Here is a 21,718-nt window from a genome sequence, read left to right as displayed (position 1 = left end):
GTGCAATTCCTAGGATACAGGGCTGCCTTCATTATAAGAGAAACAACTGAAAGATAAGTAAATTAAAATAAAATAAACTGATGAATCAACCAACCAATAATTCAATTAATTTCAGTGAAAGGCGAATGTTTCTTCTGAGGTCTGCAGGAGCAAGATGGGAGCATCCTCTGCGTGAATGGCAGCTCAGTAACACGGTCACTGGGGAGAAGTGGGACTTCCAAACGAATGCAAATCAAATTAAGCCAAAATTAGAATTGCATGCTTGCATTCTGATGCAGTGGATCTAAATACTGAGCTCCATCACTGTAAAATTGTGTTTCTGCACTCCTCAAAGAACATCCCCCCAGAAGGGTATTTCTCTCCCTTTGGTCTGACAATTTTCTCAGCTGTTTAAATGTAAAAGAAATGATGTGCTCAAAATAAAACCATTATGCTCTATAGGAGTGGTGCCAATCTGCTTTTCATTCATTTTGCTTCAAGAACACCCACAATCATGGAGAGTGCAGCAAATATAAAATGGACCTTGTCACTGAAATAATCTTCATTTTGACCAAATGACTGCAGTCACAAAGATCAACATTATCTGATCATAATATTTCAAAAAGAAAGGCTCTGTGCTACTTGGAAAGCCTTTAAGTTCTCTTATCACCAGCCCATAAAAGTCATTTGAATAATGGCTATGTTCCCCAGGTGCTTTGAGACTGAATCTACCAGAATCCTCTCTGCTGTGTGCATCACTGAGAGTGAGATGAGAACACCAATACCTCTCTCATGTCTGCCCTTTCAATGTGAAAATAAGGTCCAGCAGCTGGTTAGGTTAGCTTAGCCTAAAGAATGAAATCTAGGGAAACAGTTAGTTTAAGAAGGCTACCTGTTTCCCAAGGTTCTAGTCCTTACACTAAGCTGAGTGAACGAGCTTCTAGCGACAACTTCATATTGAATGGTATCCAAATTCTAGCTAGCCACCAGCATCTGCTATGTAGCATGATTTTTTTTTTTCAAGCACTGCTTTGCATGTAACTGAAGTTTGTTAACCTACACAGTACAAAAATAATAGCCACTAAAAAAAGGAATCAAATAGTAGATGTGACAACCTAGACCTACCCCTTAAACCAATTTGTATTAGGCCAATCATTAGTTACACTTGCTGAATAATATCTATCAAGTTGTAAACATGCACCGGTGCTGGGATAATGCAGTCTTACACTGAGCATTGGCAGAGCATGGCTGGTGCACATAATGATGACTGATTGTAACCCCAACAGTGTGATATGGAACAAAGCACAGAGCACACAAGGACAACACAGTGCTTGTAATGTGCTCAAATATAAAAACATGACATGTTAGAGACTTCCATAAGGTCTCTGTCACAATGGTAAATTATAATAAATGGCTGCCCCTTATAAATCCCACTCCTTGTCCTTCAGTAATGGTTTCCTATGTACCCTGTATTCATTTGCCTGTTCGAGCCCAAGCTTAATGGGCTATAAACTGATCCTCTGAGATACATGCAACCTATTATAACACTGCTATTCAAAAAAAGTGTGTATCAGTCTGATATTTTGTTATCCACGCCAAACAGATGACAAAAGGTATAACAAGTTAATAGGCCAGGCAGAATCATTTAATTAATCCCTTGCTAGCAGCAGATGGGTGAGAGCTTAGTGGCTCCTAGTAAGAGCTAATGTATTTTTGCACTCAATGTAATGACGGTCATGATGGTTCAGGCGAATGGAGCTCTAGTGTCAGAGGGCCGATGTATAGGGAGACCAGCCAGAAAATGGAAAGCACCTTGAGGTCAGGGGTTTGTGTGACCTGCTAACTCACAGGATATAGTGTCAAAGAGAGTGCAGACAGATGAATGGATGCCTTACCTCCATTTAATCCTCTAGACAGGGAAATCCTCAGAACTACAAAGCAGCTTGTTGTATAGAAATGCTTCTTGGTGGGGTGCTTTCATGTTGGGTGAAAAAATGCACTCAGGGGCATTACCAAACCAAAGTAAAATTTTATATATTTTAATAATTACATTTGTAGCTAAAAGCAATTAAAAGGGGTATGGAGTGGGAACTAGTGTTGCTTGAAGCCCAGAGAAATTATGACATATTTAAAAGTTTAAAAGTTTAAAGGTTCAGTATCTTTAAAACTGTTGACACTGTGTGATAAATGACAGTTAGATCTGTCAAAGAAAGTGTAACATTAGTAAAACTACCTGTTGCAATACTTGAGCTGAGGTTGCAAATGAATTCATGCTGCTACTTTTAGGATTGTGAACAGGGACAGGGTCATCATGTACTGTAAATATAGTTTTTCCTTTTTTCATTACTGTATGTGAAACCAAAGATCAGAGGGTCAAAATTTGCTCCATTAAGTAAATTATTCATTGCCATAGTTGCTTATGGACCTAGTACAGTGTGTCCTTCAATATGGTGCTTGATGCTACAGAGCAAAGCCACTGCAGGATACAAATGAACAACATTGCCAACTACCTTACTGTTCCCTTATGCATAACCATTACCATAAACATCTATTGTGTGTGGTTACACATGTAAACCCACGCAACATGAAGTGCAGCATCATTTCCTGCTCACAGGTACATCTAGGGGTACTTGGAGAAATGTGTTGTATGAGAGCAGTACTAAAGCCAGCACTGACATTAAAATATTAACTTACAATAAAATGATTATTCAGAAATGAAAGAATTAAAATCCAACTTATTAAATGTAGTCAAGGAGGCTGAGATGAAAATATTAAACAGGAAGAAAAAATATTACATATAACATATTAGAAGGTTTATTAACACACTGCAGTTGAGCCTATCCTGTGATATTTTGCAACACACTGATTACTGAATTGTTAAATCTTTCCCCAGTATCTGGGCTCACTTTAGTACTGAAATTAAAAGCCACAGGAGGCTTGTACGGGGACCAAATGTGAAAATTGCACACACTTGAGGGACAGACTGTATTAGCTTAGTGGATGCTCACTGAGAATAATCTATCACCCATCCTCCAAATTCCCTCTGAACGTTACCAGGGTTACAGCAGCCCTGAGATTTTTCACATGCACTGCTTCAGTTTCCATTGTGTGCCAGTGAGGCTTTGCTCTGCATATATGTAGGAGAAATTACTTCCATAGTGTATGCACAGAAACAGATGGAAGGATTGAATGCAATATTATATATCACCTGCTAGCTAAAGTTAAAATTGGACATGGCATAAAGCTTCATACAGTGGAAGAATATAATTGTATATTTTGGCTTCACGTGGTATCATTAGAGCTGAATATTAATTTTCATGCTAATGAGGAAAAGTTTGGTTTTCAGTGTGTATGCAGTTACGTGCAGAGAAGTCTAATGTGAGTGTCAGGGATGGCCAACAGTGAACTGTTTTTGACAAAGGACAAATGGATGAAGGTAGCAGGAAAGCAACAGAAAGGGAGAGTGCTACTGTATCTCTCCTGTTAACAGGTCTGTGGGTTTCCCTTGTACTACAAGGTGAATCACAGGACATCCACGCTCATTTCTTTGGCTGTGCATCAACCAGGGCTGTCGCAGCCATTAATTACAAACGGCTAATATGAGGTGGCAGGCATTCCCCAGAGGTTGGTCATCATGTCTGATCCATCCTGGACTAGACTGGATCTAACTGATCTCTACTGCTTTATCCACGTCCTGCACTGGTATCCAAAGCTGCAAGGATGACTTCATATGACAGAACAGAGGAAAGAAGATCAGGGGACTGTATCCATGAGTGGTGGATCTGTAACCATAAGCATATACCACAGTGAAAAAGGAAGACAAAACTACTCACATTTGGAGCACAAGCAAGAAGCTCTCAGTGCACTGGTTTCCTCCAGCAGTATGCATTTGAAAGCAACTGAGCCTTTTATCTGCCTTGAACTAAACAACACTGATAAACTCAGCAGCCACCATGGAGTCTAAAGAGGTCTGTATGTAGGCTGGCATGTGTAGGAACCCCCTTGCACCCAGTGGGACTCAACTGGGTTGGGAAGCACAGTGGATCAAAGACACTAGCAGGGGCTAGAGGCAGAGAGGCATGTGGGAATCCTTCAGGGGGCTGCAAAGACTCATTTAATCTCTCTATATCTCCCTGTCCTCAGCAGCTGTTGGAGACGGAGACGGTTTAAGACGCCACAGGCTGAGACCCATAAGAGCAGATTAGGATGGAACAAGAAGGAGGAGGAGACTAGGGGGAGGACAACGGGGGCGATTTTTCATCAAAAATATTCAACGTGGTAAAGCTGTTACAGTGCTGAAGCCCTGTCAATCATTCGTGCACTGAAACGGGTCCCTGTCAGTGTGCAATGTGGGCCTTGCACAGCGAGCTCTCTGACAACTGGCTGCCTCTCGGCATCTTTTTTTTTGGGGGGGGGGGCTGCTTCCCTTTGCCTGGCTTTGCCTTGCTTTGCTTTGCTTTGCTCTGTATGCAAAAGAACTACTCTGAATATTCATATCCTGTCCAAAACAGCTGAATGCAGATTGCTAACCCAGCAGGAGCAGTTACAAAAGGGGAGAGACATGCAAGAAGATGGCATGGCATTTGGAATTGGTGTCAAACTGCACTCAGATATCTGTGTTGCCTGCGGACAGTCAGTTGATCTGCAATGCTATAATATACATGCTAAATCCCTTTGGTGCAACCACTGTTGCTTATTTGTGGGCCTTTTATCATAGACAGAGAGCGCCGGGAAACAACAGATTACCATATACCATTATATTGAGACAGGAGATTATTTAAGGCCACTTCAAGCTGTGACCATTTTGCCTGAAACATTTTAGACAGGCACAGTCTAAAGGATTATTCTGTATTTAGAAACTTGTTTAAACAGCTGACTGCACTGTAATTTCAGAGAATTAACTTAATCTACACCATCTTGTGCTATAATCTCTGCAGGGCAATAAAAGAAAACAAACAGAAATTACATAGCAGTGCATCACAAGAGCAAATTTATTCTCTTGTTTCTGATGAGCTGTTTACACCTTGTGTGCCCAAATGCATAATCCTGATGAGAGAAAACATGCTGTGATTCTGCAACAATCCTGATATTTGCAGTGCCCAAATCTTACATTGCAGTACATCCTGCTAGCACAGTTAGAATGGGGTAATTGAGGTCATATCACTTGTCGTGGAGTTTAATTATTTTCCGATTTTTTCTGCATATTAAACAGAGCTGGCAGAGGAACATCTGGGGGTTTAATAATGATGGGGTGAAGTGTACGTTTGTGTTAGAAGTGGGTAAGATCTCAACACATATGGAGTAGGCTTATTACACTGGGGCTGTGGAGTTTAAATTATCGCCGTCCCCAAGGTCAAACAGGGGTGTAATTCACATGAAAATCACTATTCTCCTCTTTATTGTAATCTCTGCTCTCTGCAAAGTTTTGAAAAGGTCAGGAATAAAGATTTCAGCTGTGATAACTCTCTGTTAGGGAGAAAAACTGAAGAGTGGACAAAAGTTTTGAAGAAAATCCTTTTTCATTCCCTTTCTGAATTACTAAGATAAAGAGAGACTTCAAAGCGTCATGCAAACCTAAAACATACAGAAAACAATAATTACACTTCAAAAAAGGAATAGTACTTGAGACATCTGAGAATATTCGAAAGCACACATTAGTTTGATGGATAGACTAGTTTTCACAAACCAGTCTATCCAAGGAAATAACATTAAATTATGCTTCTTTTGATATTAATCATCAACTCTTCATGATAAGAACTTTGCAAGTCACGAAGAGAGGAAATTCATTTTCTGACAATTTATTTGAAAAGTAAACCTTGACTCATTTATGAAGGAAAAAAGACTTTTAATCCTAGGGAAAAAAAAGAATCTCCCACCCACGACTTATGAAAAAGTTGTTTTTTTTTCATAAATGTGACTCAAAGGAATGAAGAAATAGGCAAAATAATCTTATCATAGCCTAAAATAAAATCTGCTTCCCTGATTAAATCACTTTTTTATTGTATTACACCTGCTTTTTGACCACTTGGGGCAGTAAACTGTTAAGACAACACTGACGTAGTATCACCCGAAAAAGTATATCTCCTTATATTAAAGTTTTCTGGCCACCTAATAAATTTAAGCCCAATATCCACTCTTCCTTTTAACAGTGATCTCAAAACTCCCTCAACTCCCAAAGGTAATATCTAGCTCTTTAGCTGCTAAATGCTTAGCTCTTTTCACGAGCTAGTGGCTAACTTTGCCCATCTGCTGTTTGGTGCTGGGCAGGTAGCACACAGTGGACCTTTTCCCGCTAAGTTTTCTCACAGCTCTAATAGCTGCCAGCTGTGGGTGGACACAAGATTTATCAGAGGAGTGATAATGGACCGAAACAGTACAGCTGCAGTCTGCAAAACCAAAACAATGAGCTGAGTTAATAAGCTAAACAGGAAATTGGCACATGGTGACCTTACAAAGTTTTTATGGCCAATGTATTAGCAAACAGTGGCCTATTTACATATCCAGCAGACACAGTGCAACATTAGCATTCATTTCTGTTTATGTCTGTTGAGTCTGTTTCTGTTGAACTGATTAATGTTAACAGACCAAAACAGCAAAGTTGCAGGCCATAAAACCAGAACATTACCTGAAAGATTATATAACACTTCATAGAGATAAGGGGATCTTCAGAGCTGGGTAATAATTCTCTGTGGGTTTGTCACTACAAGCAACACTTTTTGCATTACAAGTAGTGATTTGATCCATTGTTAACACAGAAATATTGACAGGGGCAGATTTAATATAACGGAAGCTCACCAACACGCCTCTCACTCTAACTCTCTGGGCTGACAATACTATAGGTAATGTTTTATTCTACAGCTACAATTCTTTCAGACATGTCTCATCACACTAATTTTGTGGGTCCTTAACACCACAGATCCTTCTTACTTTAGTCAATCTCAAAACACACACAAACACAGAGTGAGAGAGATTTCATCAAAGCCAGTGAATATGAGAAAGGGGATTTTCTCACTATGTAATGTAATCTTCACAGGTTGTAAAGGCTACGGTTCCACACAACTCTTATCATCTGTGATGCTTTTCTTTAAGTGACAGGTCTGAACAGATTTTGCTTACTTCTCATAGACTGTTAAAACCAGAAATGTAGATCTGGCTCATAATGTGATAAGCAACACAAAAAATGAAGAAAAGAAGTAGAAATAGTGCTAGAGATATAAATTCATTCAGCCAGAGCCAGCATATACAGTGATATGATCTCATAGTCTGAGGAAGGGAGCTCAGGTGTATGTCATACAGTGGGCTGGTGCACATTCACAAATAAGTCAACATACACAATCCTTTAACAAAGCCCATTACATCATTCACCATGACAAATGCTCTGGGCTAACTGGGCCCCTGCGGGAGATGGCTTCGTCCTCAGCCATGCCACACCAGCAACACTGAGGGATCAGTTACCATTCAATCCCATCAGTCCCTCCAGCCATCCATCTATCCCTCCCTCACGCCTGCCTCCACTCCTTCCTTTACTCACTGTACTGTCATCCATGGTGCTAGCATCTGTTTGAAGTGATTCAGTGATGAAAAAGGGGGATGGGGTGGTGAGGGTGTTTGTGACAGAATGACATACTATATTGATATCAGCATATATAGGATGAGTAAATCAGTGCAGTGGAATCAATCCTCTTATTAGGCTTGTTTTTTTCTTACTGCCTAAAAGAAGATGAGCACAGCATTCTTACAATATGACACACATGTTACTTTTATCCATTATGCTACAGGGTTCTATAAGCCATGAATTGGCTGTTGTCTGAAAGTATTTTAGCTGAAATTATTCACTCAATTACTAACAGAATGTGAATAAGTAACTGTTTTGCTGTTATGTCAAAGACATCTATGTATTGTGCTGCAGAGAAATCCTCTGAAGTTGGCATGATAACCACCTAGCCCCATCTTGTCATACTTTGTACCTCAAGAGGTGACAGTGAGCCACTGTAGTGAGTGAGTAAAGGAAGGAAGTTTGATGCTGAACTCACAATATTTCACTAGACTGGCAAGTAAAGGGCTTTTAATGCAAACATTGGCTCCGTAGCGATAGTAAATATTTTGATATATCATCTTTAAAGCTGCACTGATCAATTCTGCATTGGATCAAATTACTATGTACAATGTTGAAGTGGCTGCTTGTAGAGACAGAGAGCCTTCACCCAACTCTGCATTCCCCTGCATTTCTATCAAGTGTTTTCTCATCTTTCAGCTCATTGTTTTGCTCTATTTACAGTTCAGAAACACAACTCCAAATGAATGCTAACGTTGCTTCATGGTGCTAACAGCTTTATAAGGTGATACTATGTTAATGTTGTGTTGACAGCTTGTTCCACTGCTAAGTGGCCAGAAGAAAGCTGATGCAACTGATGCAGTTTGAGCATATTTAGCCTCAGTAATGTGTGGATAGGGTTTAGTTCAACAGAGATTTAAATCAAATCATTAAAATTTAAAGTGAGCATGGCTTCACAAATATAGTGCAACACACAGCTGTGGAGAGATATGAAGCTGTAGGATTGTTTGCTTCCACCCACACCTCCCTCATATGTGTTGTTTGATCAGAATGAGTGGGATGAAGGTTAAAGTAGAAAATTAGATCTTAACCACAATCTTTGGATATGTATACAAAGTCAAATAATCAGACAAGTTGTAAACAAACTGACAATAATATCATACTGATACAGCAAGGGAATATTAGAAAGATGAAAGATAGAAATGTTTTTTTCTGAAAATATTCTTGAATATGTTTTCATTCATCATTCATCATTCACTAGACATCATATATTATCACAGTAACATGACTGTGTACTTTTGCCTAAATGGGAAATGAACTATAAACTATTCCTTATGCTCACTGGACTTTCATATTAGGTAAGATTAGTACAAGGGATTTCCTATTCAGTTCTAAAAAAAAGACAAAGAGGCACTACCTATCGAGATACTGCATCAGTGTATGCTGGGGTTCATTGATAGTTAAAGCTTATAGCCACAGTGTTGCACTGGAGCAGAGAGATCACAGCACTAACTCTGCCAAGGTTAGAGGTTTGATTACCACAGTGGCTGAGGCTGCTGACGGCCTCTCTCATCATTATTAGTGAACCATTTTCCCCAGAGCTAGCTCTCCTACCTCTACCCATCCAACTAAGACACACACACACACACAGAGCCCCCAATGAATGCTCTGAATGATTAAATCAATCCGAGCTCCAGCAATGCCAAGTGTTCTCTCTATCCCCCTCCATTCCAGCCCCCTCCCTCTTTCCTTCTCTCCCTCACTCCCTCTGTCCCTATGGACTTCTAGGAGCTAAGGCCTCCTGCTGGTTCTGCATATAGCTATCTTGGAGTTGCATAGTGAACACCCATCACCCATCCAAGAGCACTCACCCGCAGGCCTGCAGTACTATCAAAGAAATGGAAGAGGAGGCTGTCTGCAGCTCTGATTTCCACGCAGGCATGAAGGAGATGCACATTTGGCTTGCACTGATCGATCCACATCATTTCATTCCATGGTGGTGCTTGCGGGCTCCCAGAATGCTGTGTGGTAGTGCTGCTGCAGGATGACTTCAGTGAACTTGCTGAAGAGCAGAGGTAATGGAAGCCTAACACCTCAACACAAATAGAGGCTCACACAGCAGGCGCTGGGCCAGGGCCTGACTGATTTGTAATTTTGCAGTGGAGAAACTAGCAGAATAAGAGGATTACTGTGTTCCCTGCAAATATGTTGATGACAAGTTAGCGCAGACATCACAGCAACAACAGAGGACATGTGAAGTGGTTGAATTTATTCAACACACTTGTCAAAGTAGGGCACAAAAAAGCTTAGCCAAGCTCTTCCTGTTGGAGAATTATCAGCCATTGAATTTAGGCTAATTATGTGGATTCAAGTGCTGAGTAAGCTTGATTCATCCTATAGTCTCATATCATTGGTCTGCTTGGCATTTTTGTGTGTGTAGCATGTATGTTAGTGCAGTACATCTGGTTCCATGGCTGAAAGAGCTTCATACACACTGCAGCACTGCCCTCTATGCTGCAAAGCTCTGCAGCAGCCAGAATTGATTTCATCACAACCACAACCTTGGGTAGCATAGAGACTCTCATTTGCAGTTCTCCTCCATGGTACACAGAGCTCTGCATCTGAGAAATCTACACTTCAAATAGAGGGAGAGACATGAAGAGGGAAAACATGCTTTATTAATGAGCCAGCACCCAAAAAAGCACTTAGGAGAGTTTCCCAATTAAGCTGTCACAAACGAGTCACTTCCAATCACCAAAAGTCCTCATTACAGGATGGTATACTGTTTGAGTCCTCATCCTAGGAGAAGATTCCGCTGTAGGAGGCAGGAAAGAGAGCTTGCATCCACCATCATGCAGTCCCAGCTGGGCAAAGCTCCTGGCTTTCACCATCCACCGAAGACCGCTGCAGCATGAGCCCTGCACATCAAAAACTCTCCCACACATAAAGCCTGGTATTGATGAATACGCTGGCATCCCCTCCGCCACATTCATGTTCTGACAGTGTCCCTTTATATTTGCTGCCAGCTCTTAAGTAGGGGAGAAAAACATTTTCCTGTCTTTATATGACAGCCTCTTCATGGGGGCATCTCGCTTGACCTCCACATAAATTAGCTGTCACATTGCCATGCTCGGCCACAGCAACAAACATGGAAATGGACATAAAGACTATATTTCTCTTGCAGGAGTTAAAACACCACTAGCACTGGTTTCTCCTTTTATGCAAAGATGGAGAGGAAGTCACTTTCTTTAAAATGGATTTATCACATTTTTAAGTGCTCTAATTTGAGGGATTTTTTCATCCTGGGGTGGGTTTACTTCAACTTAAAGGAGCATTTCAACATTTTAGGAAATACACTTATTCAGTATTTTGCAGACAATAAGCTGGGATATTAACACCATTTGAAGTCAGTTAAACATGAAGCTACAGCAAAGGGATGGTTAGCTTCATTTAGCATAAACACTTACCTGGCTCTATCCAAAGGTTAAAGAAGGGGAGCAGTGACTTCCTCGAGTCACAGTAAATTTGCCAGACAGACTCCAGGAGCTCACTGCACTGTTCCCGCCCAATAGGCCAGCACTTATTTCTCAAAAAAACTTGTCACTTACTCTTGTTCTTTGTTTTTTTAAAAAATACATTTAACAAACAAAATAAGACATGTTAAATCATGAGTATAACATGTGGTAGGCAAATTTTATCTCCTGGGGACAGAGTAAGTTTAGCTGTTTCCTTGTGTGTTCAGACTTTATGTTAAGCTAATTTATAGCAGACTGTCACTTCATATTCAAGCAACTGATATGAGAGAGATTGTAATCTTCTCATCTGACTCTCAGCTAGAAAGCAAATATGCATATTTACCATAATATCTAACACTTCCTATAAGTTAGATATTTTTGGATTCAAGTGTAAAATCATTTCTTTCACTATGTATATAGGAAGGAAAATGATAGTTGTGAACATGATTAAAAAGAAACTGTTTAACTGAGTGATGACGATTTTGGTTATTACTGAGAAAACAAGGGTTTTTATTGAATTGCTGTCTTTGTTGCTCATAAAAAGCAAGGCATTACTCACTGCTCATTTCAAACAGAAATTCTGTAAGATTGATCTCATTACTTCCTTAAAGCAGTAATTTTGTGCTCCAATTTTTCAGTTAAATCCCTCAAATTGATTCATGTATTCTCTCTTACCTTCCAAACCTCAATTACACCTCTTGTGAATGTTCAGGAAAAGTAAATAGTTTAGCTCATCGCAGCAGGAGAGCAAACATCAATGCAGTCAGATGAAAAGAACTTAAACATCTAAATCTCTAATGAGGTTCGCACATATCTGCATTCATTTACACCCCTAAGAATTTTTTTGTCTCACTACACTAAAACTGTTGCTGACTGCTTCCCTGTGTGTCCTTTCAAATTCAGTTTCAGGAATCCCATGCTGTCAGTGGGCTGTGTGCCTCTACATTTAACAAGTGTCAACAGTATTTGTAATGTTTATCTTTAAAGCTCAATAAAATATAACTAGTGGTAAGTTAAGTGGCCTTCAATTTCTCATCTAAATTAGAATGAAATGACAAATTATAACAAAAATATTTTCTGAGATTTTACTTACTGAATGACTAAAAGCTTAGTTGTTTATTAAATACTTAGTTAGTTAGCTATAAGTTAGTTGAGAAGATCGATACTTCTATCTTTAAAATTGAAGCTGCAGCCAGCAGATGGTTAGTGTAGCCTAGGATAAAGACTGGAAACAAAGCATAGTTTTGTCCAGATGTAACAATATCAACAATATCAGCATTTCTAAAGCTCACTAAAATGCTATATCTCATTTGTTTAATCCAAAGTGTAAAAATATGTTGACTTCATGATGTTAATCTGTGAAATCACTGATTTTCAATATATTAAGCCAGGCTAACTGTTCCCCTATTTTCAGTCTTTATGCTAAGCTAACTGTTTCCTGGCTGTAGCTTTATATTTGCCACACTGATAAAGTGGTATCAATCAATCTGGGCAAGAGAGCTAATGGGTGTATTTCCAAAAATGTTCAAATTCATAACTGTATAACACACATCAAAAATATAACTGACACATATCCTATTCTAATATTCTTGTAACCTCCGCTTAGTATTAACATCCACACACTGGAGAGGAAAAATGGGACAAAGTGCATCAGGGGGGATTCTAAGAGGGCAGTAATTGGCTGTTATGCTGTACTGCACCAAGGACAGGTCACCTGAGATTTGACCTCAGCTCTGTGACTAAAATGCCAGATGGCCAACCTGTTCCACTAGACTTCCTTATACACGAGAGTTTCCTCAATTTACTTGTTCTGCAGAAAATCTTCATTTGAGGCTTTTTTGGCATAAAGATGTCCTTGTCAGTGGAACAGACATCAAGTTGTACTCTCCAGAGGACTGGGCCTTCACTCAGTAGAAAGTTCAAGAGGACAGGGTTTTCCCACACTGCATCTCACTCACCCATACTTCCCTTTCTGCTGCTAATCTGGGTCTAATGCAGCCAAAAGAAAAAAAGCAGAGATGCAATCCTGAGGTCACCAAAATGGATATGTTCTACTTCTTAGCAGACATTAGATTTTATTCATTAAAATCCCAAACAGACAGCTTTGGCAAAGTCCAACACTAACCAGGAATGCACTTGACTAAGAGCAATTCATAAATCCTTATGAGAAGAGTCACCTCACCTGGAATAGGGGAAAACTATGTGGGATTGTCACCATGTAGGCTTAACACTCAAAATGAAAGGCATAATGCTTCAGTGCAATAACTGACAAACTGCAGAAGGAGGCAGGAGCTTGGTGTGCTGACCCAAAGTTCCAGAAAATCTCACCACAGACGCTGCGGAGAAATGTTCAAGTGTCGTACTATCTCATCAAGTTCCCCCAGTCTTTCTCTGTGAGGCAATTACTTACTAAAGCAAATAAATTACAGCTACTGCTCAGGTGCTTTATTCCCCATGAACCATCTAATGATGTGCCAACTTCATTTCACACTTTCAAGCTCCATTGCAAACATCAAATAGGAACGAAACCACAAATTATCAGAGAGAATGGCTGCAAGCAAATTAACAATTTGAAGATTTGCAACTGTAAGATATGTGAATGAATTCTAAACAGATTACATTATTTCCTGTTACTGAGATATCAGTTGATCAAAGCATGCCACCAGCGTAGGAGATGCCACAGGGAGACATTGATATGGTAGATTCTAGTTAATCTAAGTGTTTTGAGCTTGTTAGAGGTCCTACTGAGGTGCTCATGGGCAAGGCAAGTCAAGGCCCTCCACTACTGTAGAGACTGTGGCTGCACTGTTCGAATGGATGTGAAGAGAGTTGCTGCTGAAAGCATTTATACTAAATACTGAGAAGTGCCAAGTGTGTTGGAGAATATTCCTCAAGGTTTGGTAAAGTGACAAATTTGACAACATTTTAAATGGGTCTTACGCCTCACCACTGACTTACTGTTCATTCAGTTTAAAATGCAATAATAACTGCAGGAATACTTAGAGTTGATGTATAATCTAACTTTGGTTTTAATTACTGAACACACTTAAGAATGATAACATTTTTTGACACACAGCAATGCCATGCCTAAATGGATAAATATATTCAATATCATTGTTTCTCGTTTACACCTAACGGCTCAGCATCTATAATTAAGAGTGTGAAGTGCTTGATGAATTTAATTTAGATATGTTAAGTAGTTTCCTGCCGACAAATGGGACTGAATATATATCCTCCTTTGCAGAGATAGTCTATTAGTGAGAAAATGTGGGCATCTTAGATTTTTTCAGCAGCTAGGTAAATGTTGCTTCTCCGTGTTCTGCTGTACGCCAGGCTTCAATGTGTGGCCTGAGCTGATTCCTACCACAGTGTTTACGCTGCTCAGGACAGCTCCAGTGATTACAATTAAGCAGCTCTTATCCCTGGACATAATCAAGGCACACCAGAATGTAGAGGGTTGGGTTAATCCTCCTGTGGCACACAGACCCAAGACTGGGAGTGGAGCAGAGAGGGAGGGGTGGGGGTGGGGGGGGGCTTCAGAATATAGACAGATAGACAGACAGATGAGCAGACAGACATGGTTCATGGTAGACACCATATAAACACCACATTACTGTACACTAAGTGAGACTATTCAGCATGGGTATGTGTGTGATTGTGTGGGTGCACGTGTGCTTGCAAACAAAAAATAAAGATGTATAGCTATTTCAGAGGGAGGAGGAGAGTGTGGATGGGACAGTTCTCAGGAATAATCAGAAGAGGAATTCAATCAGCCCTCTATGTTAATGCAGAGACCACAACATAGGGAGGGCGTAAGAAAGGGGAGTGGATTATCAGCGAGTCAGCATGTTACAAAGCACAGGCCGGCTGATATTCTAATAACAATGCCACCCGAGGTCCCGACAATTGGGTAGGGAGATGATGCCACGAAAATCTGATTTAAAACCAATTTTGACACAAGCGTCATCGTGTGTCTGGCAGCAGAGAGTTGCCTGCACTGACCCCAGCATTTAAGGACACAACACTGCATCAGACTGAGAAAAAAATTAAACCTACTGAGAATATGACTCATAATAATATCTCCGTTGACTGAGAATATCTCTGCTGGTATAAAAGAAAAGCTGCAATGGGAATATTGAAGAATCCTTGTTTAAGAAGCATGCATTATAATTACAAATTAATTGTTTGTGTTGAACAAATCACACTAATTATGATACTGTGATATTTTGAGGATTTTTAATGCTCTCATAATATGTGATATAATCTGTGGTTGGGTTATATGAGTTGTAATTGGTAATATACATTGGTGATATACAAGTTGAGCAGGTGGAGGAGTTCACTCTTCATTATACTCAGCTACAACTAACAAATGTATCATTTAACCGTGATTAAACCTTGAAAATCCGGAAAATACATGACAGCGATAACACATGACATTCTACATTATAAGTGAAATCCCAGACAAAATCAGTTGAGCTCTCAGTTCAAATAAAAAACGGTACTGTTATGAAAAAAGAAGACGGAACAAAAATATCAAAGTGTTACATTATAGGCTGGAGTTGAGAGGAACAGGACTTATGACTCAGCTTTTATTGTATCTTTGTTATAATGAAAAGAGAAGAAACCTAAAAGTATGTGCAGATCAATCATCCTGATTATAGGCCTATGACATGTCAGCAAGTCCTCCAACCTAAATGACCATATAGGCCATATAGGTTGTTTGACCCTACCCTCCGATAAAACCCATGGGAGAGTTTCCTGAAATAGTGCCCCCACAGCAGCGGGTGATGTGCCACAGATGACCTGTCAAAAATCACAGCTGAAAAATGTGACAGTGCTATGGTAATGTTTTGGTTAGGTTTAGGTACAAAAACAACTTGCTTAAGTTATGAAAGATCTTATGAAAGATCTGCTGGAGAAGCTAACATTTATCTCACTCATACTGTGAGAAATGGACGTTAATATATCACTATATATTTTATCAGCATTCTTACACTTATTCCTGTCCAAGAAAAAAGCTAATAGTACTGTAACTTTGGTGAAAAACACAAGCTAATCTTTAACAACATCTGACTAACATTTGATATTTATATATTTTACCTAAGTCATTATTTTACACAGTATTTACTATTGACACCCTTATCATTCTGAGCAAAAAAAGAGTTCACTTATTAACCTTAAAAATAGGCTTACCTGCTCCAATTCTTTTGTGGCAGAAAAATAACCAATGCAGCTCACTTTGGGACCCAACTCTCTTTCCACTGGCTTACAAGAAAAAGCAAATACTTTTTTAAAACTGACATTAAAAAAAAGCTAAACATATTTTGTACACATCATCTCAAAATCCCTTGTTAAAACAAAGCCACACCATCTATCTTTCACAAAACTTCTAAATTTAACCCCTTGACAGAGCCAATCAATATAATCCTAACACAATTCTGTAGTCACGCTGTGTTGGCTCAGCCCAGACAAAGACATGAGTTATAGCCTTTGCAGGATGGGTGGTGTAGAACAGGTGCCAAGACAACAGAGCAGTGCCAGGATGGGTGGCCGAGGGACTGGGGAGTGGGAAGGCCGGAGAGGTTGGAGGTGCATGTTAATCACTTCAGGAGCAGGAGGCTGAGCTCTGCAGGTGTCTGTCCCACAAAGGACCATTCACTCTGGGTCTGGACTGGCTTTACCCTGACCATTAGCTATTACAGACCGCTTCAGTCAGCTCACAACAGCCACAAAACACAGCTCATGTATGATCCATCACAGCAGAAGGACTGAATCACTATCACTTCAGTCTCCATATGCAGCAAATACGTGGAAATGCGCCTGTGCCACTTGTAATAATTAATGTGACTTTGATACTTTTGCTGACAATTACCACTCTGTATGACTCAGTCAAGCAACACTGCAAACATTTTGAACATGACTGCCACTTTATGCATTAAGCACTCAAGTGTGTAACTTATCATTTCTGCTCGGACCGACCTGACAAACACATAATACCATTTCTGTATAATAGTGCTGCTAAGTTATTTCTTCTTTGCTGTTGAAACTGTAGAAGACAGAAGCACAGAGTCCATTGTGGTCAGGGTCTAAACTATTAAGTCTTCCTCTTTAAAGGCCCTACACACACCTATGATCCACCCACACAACTGTTTTCACTCTCCATGCCATGATTAGACCTCTGCTGAGCACTGTGAGGCCATGTTTAGACTGCGCTTGATTAAAACCGCTCAGACTAGCCCTGATTAGTTTTGTGGTATTTGGTGGTCTTGTGTAATTGTTCCGCCCAAACTTCAACCTGCGCACAGGTCTAATCAGCTAGGATAAGAAATTGTTTTTTTTTCCACAGCAGACATTTTACATGTCATAGCAGGAAGAGGACAGGTGTAATTAATAATATTAATAAGGGAAGCACTCCATTAAGCTTTACCTGTGCTTTTACTGAAATTAATTACACCTGGCAGGAAAACTGCCATGTACTGTGAAGAAGGCCCACAGGAATTTAGCAGTTAATTAAAAGCTAAAATAACGCCCTCATTCTCTCTTTCATGTCAACTTTTGATGGAGAAGAATCATGATGTTTTTACCTTACGTAAATGTTAATCTGAATATCTGAAGACCAACTGTTTGTTGTAAGTTGTTTTTACAGTTGAAGTTCCTCAAACCCTATTCCCCAACTACAAGAAGTTAGAGCTATAGAGTTGAGGTATCATAACTTACTAATTTCTGGAAAAAGGTGTCCCCTCCAATCTTCTTTAAAAATACAAAATGTTTTGAGGAGTTTTGTATTGCACCATATGATCCATTCTGATGAAACTGAAATAAGGAATACTCACGGTCTGGAAATATTAAATCCCTGGAAGTTTCTGCCTTAAACCACCCTAGTGCAATACATTGCAAGTGTTATTGCAATGTATTGCAAACCCAATTAATGCATGCAGACTTTTTTTTCTCTTGTTTACTACACTCCTTTTTCAAGTGCCATGAGGATGACGTAAATGATAATACAAAATTTTGGCTCCTGGCTGTTTTGACACAAAAATATTGGCATCAGTGTTCAGACACACATGACAGTGAAAAATCCAAGAGCTTTTTAACCCTCATCACATAAAACAATGCTCTTGCTTGCTTTTTTTTTCTTGCTCGGCTCACATGTCCCTCTGATACTGACATTTCACACAGGTGTGAGAGAGCAGGGACAGTCAATATCTGCAGAGACACAGTCCTGAATAAGCAGTATAGATGGATGGATGGATGGATGGAGTAAAATGTTCAAACCAGAGACTCATTTTCAGATAGTGCCATGACTACTCAGATGCTGCAGATTTGAGAAAGAGACAGGATCTGACAGTAACCAGCGTCTACATTTATATCCAAATTGCCAACATGCTGCAGGGCTGACAGTTAGGAATACTACATCTTCTTCAGGCATTGTACTTCCTAATAAATGAGTGCATTAGAGCATGAATTGCTCTTGAGATTAAAGCTGACCTCTGGTCTTGTCAAGTCCATTAGAAAAATGACATTTTAACCTTTAAGATCTTCAAGTAGTGATACAAGAATTTACTCCACAGAAAAGAGGCAGTCTATTTCAAAGCCTGCTGGTGGTTTTCTCTCCTTTAGAAAGGATACATAAATACTAACTATTGTGACTCATTATGCATTTAGACACCCCAAATTCAACAGAATTAAAAGCATATAGTTATGTGCTCACCACAGTCTATGTTTTGTTGGTCATTAATTAGCTTGTTAACTGGTGATTATAGTAGCGCATTCTAACAACTGTGCTTTTTGTCTCAGGAAAAACAGAATATATAATAGAGGACATGAAATTGACAAAATAGGATTTTTAACATTAGCATTCATGGGAGGTCATCTTGTTTGCCCCCATTTACAGAGCGTTTTTCATTTTTCAGCACAGTCACAGGTGGTGTGGACATTTTCATCCTGTCCAGAGACTGCGCTGTGTTTGAGTTGCAAATATTTTGTTTTCCAAATGAGCTACTTTCTGGATGTGCTGACACAGAAGCATCTGAGGAGACCACTGCAGATTTGACTGGCCTTTCAGGTGAGCAAGATCCTACAAACTTTTACAATATAATAAAAGCTGCAAGTACGTTAAGTATTTCATCTGCAATGACCAAGACTGAATTTTGAACATACTGGTCCATGCTCAATCTTAGAGCAGCGTGACATCTATCTAGCAATAGAACAATATCTAATCATCCTCCGAGCTTCTGACTATAATTTCTCATTGTTTAAAAGCAATAAAAGGCAATTAATTTCAAGAATGAAGGAATATGCATTCACTGTTGCTCTGTGACTCTCATTCTGTCTGACAATCTCTGGAGTGCATGAATGGCCTAAATTCTAAGGTCCACATGTGATCCGTGCAAAACCTTGGCAAAAAACTTAAAATCTCTGAGACACAGCAGATCAACAACATATTTTACTGTAATGATTTCCCTCATTAAATGACCAGATTATATAATGCATATATACTGTGAAGGTCCCCGATTGATTTGGCCAACAATCTGGAGCACCTGGCCTCAGTGCTCACGACCATCTAGCCCCCAGTGACTAGTGTGGATCTCTCTCTCTTTTTTCCTGCACCTGCAACCCTTATTCTGCTTTTGCTTAGCTGGGGGGGGGGCGAAGTCTGTTAGGCTTAGATGCCCTACACAACATTACACATACAGATACACTACCACACTGGCAGACACACCTTATTTGTACACTAGATTTCACATGCGAAAAATTCTGCTTTAAGTGCCTCTATAAAATTGTCTTTTCATTTCATTGTTTTCCCTACAATCCATCGTATGGCAGGTGGGGGCTAACCTGCTACATGCACTGACTGAAGTAAACACAAAGGGGTTGTTGGGTTTGTTAATTATGCAAATCACATCAGATCTCTTTTAACAAAGCATCCTGATATATCAAATGATATTCTATTGCAGTAAAGACACAGTTTGTGTGCTATAGAGTAGTTGGGTGCCACCTCATCACATTTGCCACAGCCAATAAAGGAACAGTGGTAAATCAAACCTACTACAACCAGAAGCTTCTAAAAGTACCGTGTGAGTTTAGGATTTTAAAGGTTTTGTATGGTTCACATCAAGAACACATAATGAGTGAAGGAAATTAATTGCACGTGCTCATAGTTAATTGCTTTAACTGCATCCAACCATGCCTAGAGACCATTACTGCCAGCTGGGTGTGAAAACGCTGACCAGAGCCAATCAAAGTCCACTAAGCAACTTCATTTGAGGCTCCTTAATGGCCTGAGCTCAGGCCGTCGTTTTGAAGCATTCAGTCATTCTGGCGGTTACTCACATGGGACGTGAATACAGCACTATTAACCCAAGAAGGCTATCAGTCCAGCCACTGACAGCCGCCCCTTCTCCAAATAAGGTAATTAGCCGAAAGGAAACCGGAAGACTCTCCATGGTTACTCACTCACAAACAGGAGGGGCAAGACAATGGACTAGTAAGGATGAGATGACTGACAGCTCGTTGCGGCTCGCGCTCGCTGCCTCTGACTGCATCCATTAAGTGTTTACAACAACACACGAATACAACCAAATATATTGTATTTTATCAACGTACTTGGTACAATGAACCATTCAGCAGCATTAAACGCATCTCTTCTTGTCGAAGCACATTAAAAGCACCCACTATTTACCAAAAACGTGAAAAATAAGGCGTTAACACACCGGGTGCCTGTATCCTAATCTCTATCTGCGCACCTGCTCACTCATCTGTGAGGAAGCCAACGGTTCATTTTCGTCTTTTCCAATGTGAGTTTACACTAATATTACATTATTGTTGGTACATTTTTGTCACACCCTCCTCCTCCTGAGTTGCAATGGCACAGGCTAAAACTTGGCGTTGCAAGATAATCACCACATGGATTTACGCGAGAAAGGAAAGAGCTGCACTGATATTACCTCAGTTTCTCCTGTTCATCCTCGTTCTTGCAGGCGAAGTGATTCCCCAGTGTGATGAGCAGTAGTCCGAGCCTCAACTGGATAACGTTATTGTCAATGCAACTTGGCTGCTGCAGGGATACTACTGTTACAACCTTGCAAATCTCAAATTGTAGTTACCAGCTTGCTGCTCGCGCTCCCTTTAGCCACGCGCCACATGCAAAAAAACGGAGTATGCTAACTGATTTAAAAGTTACTACGTGTACTCGTAGCTACCGTCGTTAATAATTACTAATTAGTGGCTGCGACGTACTGTTGTATGAGAGGCAGAGCAGCCTTTATCCCTCTCATCCACAACAGTGCTGGATGCTGTCGGTCACAGCAAATGTCTCCGCCCCATCACCGGTACCACAGTATTGGAGGAAATTGGTGATTGATTTTTTGACAATTTATCTGGCCAATTATCAATTAAGTAATTCACTCACTCTTATTGTTACTTAAAATTTGTTCTAATTTGGTTAGTATTCAGTGGTATTATTTTTTTGTATCGAAATATTAAATTAACTCGTCCTTTAAATGTCATAAAACACAGAATATATATGTATATATGTTACATTATTATTTGTTTATTTTATCACCTCTTACTGTCTAGATTCGACACATCTATTGTTATAATAATTAACTGGTACGGTGCGTTGTCAAGTTAGCACAAATATAAAGAAAACTTCTAGTGAATATTTTTT

General features: G+C 39.8%; 1 protein-coding gene across 1 annotated transcript in view; it reads right to left on the bottom strand.

The window, feature by feature from the left end:
• Positions 1–21,344, bottom strand: part of arvcfb (ARVCF delta catenin family member b) — a 204,219-nt gene extending 182,875 nt beyond the window's left edge. The window contains exon 1 of the mRNA XM_018668861.2: positions 20,997–21,344. The gene's annotated coding sequence lies outside the window, so the exon portion shown is untranslated. The remainder of the gene's footprint in view (positions 1–20,996) is intronic.
• Between the last annotated feature and the right edge of the window lie 374 nt (positions 21,345–21,718).

This window comes from Lates calcarifer, linkage group LG13, assembly GCF_001640805.2.
Source record: "Lates calcarifer isolate ASB-BC8 linkage group LG13, TLL_Latcal_v3, whole genome shotgun sequence".
Taxonomy (NCBI): domain Eukaryota; kingdom Metazoa; phylum Chordata; class Actinopteri; family Centropomidae; genus Lates; species Lates calcarifer.
Note: the sequence above shows the minus strand (reverse complement) of the source record. Positions and strands in the feature narration are given on the sequence as shown.